We start from the raw sequence: 7,705 nt of genomic DNA, 5'->3' as shown, positions 1-7,705 counted from the left end.
TGTTAAACCCAGCCATGTTTAACAAAGGCATATTCCTTCTCTGTGATATTAGGCAATGTTGGTTTTGGAAAAACACACTAACGTTGTGCATATGTTTTTATCACCATTTGCAATAGCATAGTCCTATAAACTGTAAAAAGTTAAAAACAAAACAAATGAAAATCTGAAATATTTCTGAAATTTCAGCTTTCTGTGATTCTCCAGACCAGAAATAAGTATGGATAAAATACAGTTCTCTCATTCTCCTGGTTTTATTGCTAACATATGCATTGCAGACTGGATCCAACACTCACTGAATTTAAAAGGAAATTCAACACAAAGGAAATGGCCTCAGTGTCCTAAGTAATGACATGCACATTTTGAAAACCTCAACATCTATGAGCTTTAGGCTTCTTTGACTTAGTGCTTAAAAATAGTGAGAACAATAATAGAGAAACTATGTGCCTAATTACATTTATTAAGGGTCAGCTCAGTTTTGAATCTACCTTTTGATTTCAGTTGGAAAAAGCTGCACAATTCAATTAGGATTTGATGATACCAGCACCGATGCCACGGGCACAACCCATATCCCCTCAGGAAGAGCAATTCCTTCTCCACTGAAAGGCCTGATGCACATTAGCGCAATGGTTTATGGGCTACTAAAAGCTTTTAAATTACATGTTTCCAGGCTAAGAGGGTATGCGGGGGAAGAAAATAAGAAAAGCAAAAATCAGAAAATACTCCATCTGAAGTATATGGAACACCAGCTTCAATCTGAATTAAACGTCCTGCTGCCCTGGTATCCTACAGATAGTTGTTCATGCCACAGGGATCTCTGACCACTAACGAAAGCCAGCACATACCTCCACAGCCTCTCAGCCTTCCCATTTGTTCTCTGCAAATTTGGTCCTCTTCATTGCCTTGTTTTCTCTGCTCCTTACACTCCACATCCCAAGCAGCCCTTCAGCTGCCAGCCAGTCCACAGGCACACACAACCTGAACTCACCACTGGGAGATGGCAGCCACTTTTGTGAGGAGAAGACTCACGACCGTGCACTGGACAGCCATTTTGTGGGTACCAGCTCCACAGGTGTTGGCCTGAGATGGCAGCCATTTTATCTCACGGAAACTGGGCAAATGGCCACACACCCTTCTGTCCTCCTCACGGTTTGAAACCCAGAGGATCAACTGTAAGAAAGGGAACCAAAGACAAGTGAGGTGAGTTGTTTAAAATAATGGAGGCACTCTCCTTTGTGGAGGAAACTGTGCCCACATCTCCCAGCGTTTCCCTAGCTTCAGCCATTGCCTCATTTACCCTGACCAGGCTGAGGCGAGTGCGATGGCAGCACCTCAGCCGGGCAGTGGAAGCCAGCAGGGCTGGGGACACTGGGGGCCAGAAAGTGAGCCGGGGGTGTGCACAGAGGTGCATTTGGAGACAAGGGGCTACCACTCTGTGTGTGTGTGTGTGTGCGTGGGCCGAGCATGAAGCCCACATTTGTCACATGCTGAGGTCAGGCTGTGGGAACGTAAAAGAAGTGGAACCAGATCAAAAGCGGGGTTTGTGCTGTTTGTTTCTCTCTCAGATCTCAGCTTTTGAAGTATATGTCAGACAGAGCGTGCTGCAGAATAGGAGTACTGGAGATTACGCAGCTGCAAATGAAGTAAGAATCAGGCATGAAGCTCTGATTTACCTTTTTAAACACTTAAGTTAGACTCTGAATGGTGGAAGCAGGAAAGAGGGAAAAGTTACAGAAAAAAGCCTTATCGTAAGAGCACCTTGATTTTTAAGGAAGAGAATATTCCTTTGGGTGGGCATGACATGACAGAGTGAATCTGAAGAACAGATCCCTGAAATTAGGCTTGCTGAAAAGTACTTGTAGAGGAAATTCAGCTGTGGTTTGAGAGCACAAGGCCTTCTAGGAATTAATCTGATCTCCCATCTCTGCTTGGCATTATGTCAGAAGGAAAGGAGCTCAGAGGTGAGCTTTAAGCTGAAGGTATCAGATGGAGGTTTTGCTTCTCTGTCCCCTGTGAGACTTAGGAAAGCACCATATTTATAAGCAGTAGTTTTTGACACAACTTGAACATATTAAAAATGCACAAATAAATCTGAATCTATCTGTTTAGTAACTATTCTTCACAGTGTGACAAATAATGTTTCAATATTTGCATACCCAGGCATAGTAAACTTCTTAAAAAATAAGCCTAAAGCATTATTTTTGCACCTACATCAATGTCTTGCTTTTCAGATATCCAAGGTGCCCAGCCATCATCACTGACTCCAGAGGAAGCTCTTGGAAGCAGATCAAAAAAGAGGAGGGGAAGAAGGGATCACAACAGATTGTGGAGCCAGATCCTGCTTTCTGATTACTTGGGCCCAACACAGCCACAACACACCCAGGATTTTGTAATGGGAATCTCCAAAATGAACAAATGGCTTCCAGCTCTCTTGTCTGTATAGCAGAGAATACAAAAATCAAGCAGCCAGCAGCAAACAAACATTTACTTCTTTCTTGGCTGCAAAATGAATGATGACACATTCTTCTGCATCTGGGGCCTGATGCAGCAGGAACAGAGATGTGAAGGAGTACATCATGACAGTAATTCTTTGGCAGAACAAGGAGTTATATCAAGGGCAATGCCACACTGTTTCAGAAGGGTGTTCATCCCACACACAACTATCTGGACCCTTGTGCACACAGAGCAGCTGCTGAAGAACTGCACAGCAGTTCCTTTTCCTCTGAAGCTTGCTCCTATTATGTCTCTTTCACCTCCAAGAGAGAGAAAAAGCCCCCATAGGACTGCATATTTTAGTGGCATGACATGACCAGGAGCTAAATGCCATATGTTTTCTGTCTTACTTGTAAGAATAAATGTTGAAGGCAGCAGACATGGGTTGTTACATGTTCCTGAGGCTTTTAAGCTTCAGGAAATTAATTAAATAAATATATAAAATAAAGCCAAAAGGGATTGCTAAGCATGGTTTTGCTTTCCACACTTCACTTTCTACCACTGGGCCACTGAAGCCTGGAATCCACTTCTCCACAGAGGGGAAAGGTTTAAGCACCGTGAGCAAGAGACAGACAGCGATTATTTTTCCCATGTTAACCAAAATAAAGCATACTTGCTAGATGTCACTTGTGAGGGCAATAGCATATACATGTCACCCTTCACACCTCAAATGAGACGAATACCTGTTAGATTAGCACTTCAGTGTTATCACAAGCAACAAAGTGGCATCAGAATCTGCAGCCATTCTTTAATGAGTTTGAACAGTGAGGGAAGAGCAGGTGCTGCTGGTAGAGGTGATGGCTTAGAACTCATATAACCTTCATTTGGGGCTGGCTGGCTTGACCAGAAGTTGAAACATATGGCCATTTATAGGTATAGGTTTAACATAATGGAAAAAGCATTGCTCGTTTACTGAGCTGCTGAAAGAGTTTGCATGTGGAAATTTGGGAAGATACACATGCAATAATTCCTATTCTTTTTTTTTTTTTTCTGGAAAAGCTGAAGGGAAGTATTATAAATAAATGTTATGAAAAAATATGCCAACTGCTGCATTAAAATGTAATTTGAAATGAAACACATAAAAATTATTTTAGAATGTTAGGGGATTGTGAGAGAGAAAGACAGGAATTCCTAACAAACGGGAATGAAAACACGGTTCTACCAGAGATAAAGCGCCATCTGGCACCCCAGAAAGAAAACCAGATTTTGGAGCTCCCTCTGCTGGACGCAGTTACTTTGGGTTTGCTTTTCCTCTGCACATCTCGCACAGAAACTTCCAAAAAACGACCACCTTTTCAGCAATAAACTGCACCATTTCCCGTGAACAAGTGATATCAAGGAAGAAGAGATTTTATTTCCTCTACATAAGAAAAGAAAATGCATGTAAACCAGTACTGCTTGCTCTACAACTGGAAAAAAAAATCACAAGTGGGATTTGAAGGTTGACTGTGCTACTGGTGGGATTTCTTTCGCTATATTTTCTCTCTTTTTTTGAGCAGGGAATTCACACTTAACAAAGCTTCCCCTGCCCTTTGTTCTCTTTTTTCTCGCTACCAAATCAACGGGGAATCAATAAATTACTGTTTAAAAAAATAAAAGAGGACATTCTCAATAACACTGCAGCAGGAACAAGCCTTAGAGGCAGTGCTATTATACTCATGACACACATGCAGCAAAGCTGACACAGTTATGATAAATTCACATCAAAAAATGTATCTGTTGGTGTAGTTGGGCAGTGCCCCAAATGTCTGGTTTAGTTCCTGGTGCCCAGCAAGACTGACATTTTGGGGTGGGAGCTTGGAGCATGTCAGAAGTGTGTCAGTTCAGGCAGGGTGCCGTTTTAAACAGTCACCTTAGGATGGGACAAAGCATGCTGTGGAAGGAGATTGCTTTCTTTACCGACCATAAAATGCATTTAAATGCCTTCCTCAAAGGGGTCTTTTGTCAGTTTTTATCACCTCTGCTCCTTTATTCTTCCAGCCTTTTGTCTGCCTACAGGCAAGACCTCTGGCTTCAGCTACTCCAATGTATCAGCTGCTCTGCTATAGTACAATCATTTAGCTCAGCGACTGCCTAACCAGGCTAGTGTGGAACATACTTGGCACAGCTTGTTGGCAAGCCTGGACACACAGGACTTCACAGACATGAAAAAGCAAAAATAAGACCTGTTTATTGTCCCAGATCCAGCACTCATAAGTTTTATATAGACATTTATATACATATATATGTAGGCATTCCATTCATATATAATGGCTACAAACTCACAGTAAAATAGGTAAGAAGTGAAAGACCACTCCTGGGGATATGTGTGTCTCTGCCTTCAGGAGGCTGAGATATGGCAGTGAAAAGAGCTATGTGAAAAGAAGTGATGGAGGTTGTGAGGTCAGCACTGAAAAAAGTTAAAAATGAGAATGGGGCCACTGAAAATGAATCAAAGGTGGGAGAGCAAAGGAGGCAGGAAGGCTTAACATCACAGACTGGGGAGAAGACACCACTGTAGGAACAAAGGAAGACCGCTACCACATCTTACAATCCTTTCTCTGAGAACTCCCCCCTCACCCCCTGCATCAATCAACACAGAAAGGAAGATGAGAAGTCACTTTTACTGCTTTTTCCAGACAGGCAAAGGAAGTGTCTGATGCTTTATACCTTCTTGTTATTTCTCATCTTTTATTCCCGTAAGCACAAGCCTTCCACTTTTAACATTAGGTTTAAATACTTTGCTGAAAATCTTGAACTCTATATAATAAATTTTGGCCATTGACATTATTCACTGCTATATTGTGAATATCGTTCAAGATGTTATATTGTAAATATTGTCCAAGATGTAAGTATACCAGCAGGGCTAACTCAATGCCAGCAGTGGCACGGTTGCTACAAATCGAGAGAGAGCTGCTTAAATCAATACAGTACTAAACAGACCACATTCCACTTTAATAATTACATTAGACTGTGGAATTTAGAATGTTATTTTAGTGACATTGGCTCTTTGAATATGAGATCATGTCTGATAACTTCATTCAACTTTATTTAGTTTACTCTGTTCAAGAAGAGTCATAATAGGGATGTAGTCTCCAGGACAGCTGTTAAGAGACTAGTATTTATTTCCTGGGTACTGTTACTTGACAGAGGATAGTCTTACAGAAGGGTAATACCAATGTTTAAGGTTAGGGGTTGGTGTGCATTAATTCTAGGAGTTTCATCCTTTTATCCTCCCTCCCTCTTTAAGTATCAAATGCAAATGAAATACACAGTTATTAAAAATACCAGGTTGAGAATTAATCACAAGGAAAGAGATCTAATAAGGAGAACAGGATAGATAAAGTGAATAAAAAGAGATTATTCTTCTCTTTATTCAGTACTGGGGCTTGATGGCATGCAGATCAACAATTGCTTCATGTCTTCAGGGTACTGTTTTCATGGCTGCTGAACTGGGTCTGTCCTTGGGATCCCCTTGGATACAGCTGGTGGCTGCAGCTGCCAGCAGCTGCCTGAGCAGACTATGGCTTGAGCAAGGCCAGGAGCAAGCCCTGAGGAACAGAGGGCTGCTGTTCTCAAACAAGTGTGTTTTCATCTAACCTCCTGTCCCCAGATTGCGTTTCCAACATACAAGCATGGCTCAGAGAGTTTTGCTTGGAAAGTATATTTTTTGCTGTTGCTGCCACTTCCTTTGTTGCATGACCATTTCCATCACACATAGCTTCAGCAGTTACTTTGCCATGTTCCATCGAACCTGTGGGTGGGACAGCACAGGAAATGATCTGGAGCTTTAACTGATGGCCCTGCCTTTAAACCTATCCAGGTGTCTGTGTATGCATCTGTATTCTCCTCCTTTGCTGATCCACCCTTCCTTTTTTAATTTTTTGGGGAGGAGAGGGATATTCTTCAGAGAGGCCATGGCATAGGGAGGATGCATTATTTTCAAGCTCTGCTGCTGCTGTTAGCTGCGCAAACTCCTAAGAGATCAGCTGAGGCCCTCACTGTTTATATCTGAAATGTGCCAGGAGGCAGATAGAGCTTGCACAGTTCAATGACAGATGCTGTTGTTATCATGTCTGGGGGTACATTCCTGGTGGTCATATTAAACAACAACAGCTAAAGTTGATTTCTTTCTTATCATCAGTTCCCTTTCTGTTCTGTAGACACCTGGAAGAAAAGGGCACCTACTTGATCACGAGGTATTTACTGATGAAAATAAGGATTATACTCAAAACAGTGTGACTATATGTGTGACAATAGGTGACAACAGCTCTTTTAGGAAGTTGATATGCTGATATTTCAGCAGCTTCTGTTTGATTACAAGTCTTGAGAGACTACACTGTATGCAACATACATCGGAAGAAAACATAACAAAGAGTTCACCTTAGGCAGGTTATTAGCTTACATGGAATGGAGATGGTATCTGCTGTTATCTTCATTTTGGCAGTGTTTGCTTTCACACCAGCACTTTAAGAAACATCCAGTTCCAAGAAGCAGGAAGAATATAGAGAAAAACATTTATTTTTACTCCAACCATATTTTTACATCAACTTTCCAGTGCCTATTGTTTGAGTAAGCATAAACTTCACAATGCCATCTGAAAATAATCCCATAGACACTGTTTACTACCAAGAAATAAATCCATCTATTTAGTGCAGGAAAAGCACATCAACTGTTATTCTTACTGGTGGGATCAATAAGAAGAATACTAAAGTTAGCTGGTTTTGAGGTATTTTTCCTTTCCAGTCTTTTTCTCACAAGTTCTCCCCTGTTCTCTCCCCAGAACATCACCAGCTTTATCACCAGAATGTTCTGCAAACTTAACCAAAAATGAAAGCATAACCTTTTCACATCCCAAGATATTATGGGCTGAAGTGAAAGAAACAGGTTGCCCATGACCTTCCCTTACAATATTATGAACCAGAAGGTTCCTAGTGGAGTCACTGGGTTATCAGACTTCAGGCATACTGGGGAGGAAAATCCAGTCACTGTTAAGTGTCAAACTCATCTCTCCCAAAAGAAAAAGTAATGGTGGATGTGTCAGCTACTGCATAAGAATAAGGGTAATCTTAAAGATTAGCATATGTAATCAAGATGTCACTTTATGAGGGAGTGTGCTAATCCCTGTGTTGCAAGAGGGGTGCATAACTTCCTCTATTGGAAGAAAGGTGAGCTGGTGCACTGTTGCACATACTGATAACCTAAAAGCCTAAAGACACACTTAAGGCTGTATATC

At 41.5% G+C, this 7,705-nt stretch overlaps 1 long non-coding RNA gene across 1 annotated transcript; it reads right to left on the bottom strand.

Annotated features, from left to right (window-relative positions):
• Positions 1-5,074: 5,074 nt before the first annotated feature.
• Positions 5,075-7,458, bottom strand: LOC133273408 (uncharacterized). Its single transcript, XR_009744776.1, has 2 exons — positions 6,875-7,458; positions 5,075-6,636 (listed from the first exon to the last, which is right to left on the bottom strand). It is a non-coding gene; the product is annotated as an uncharacterized LOC133273408 (long non-coding RNA).
• Positions 7,459-7,705: the final 247 nt, after the last annotated feature.

Source organism: Pezoporus flaviventris, unplaced genomic scaffold, assembly GCF_033815535.1.
Source record: "Pezoporus flaviventris isolate CSIRO_AGI_PZ_B2104156 unplaced genomic scaffold, CSIRO_AGI_Pfla_v1 ptg000031l, whole genome shotgun sequence".
Taxonomy (NCBI): Eukaryota; Metazoa; Chordata; class Aves; order Psittaciformes; family Psittacidae; genus Pezoporus; species Pezoporus flaviventris.
Note: the sequence above shows the minus strand (reverse complement) of the source record. Positions and strands in the feature narration are given on the sequence as shown.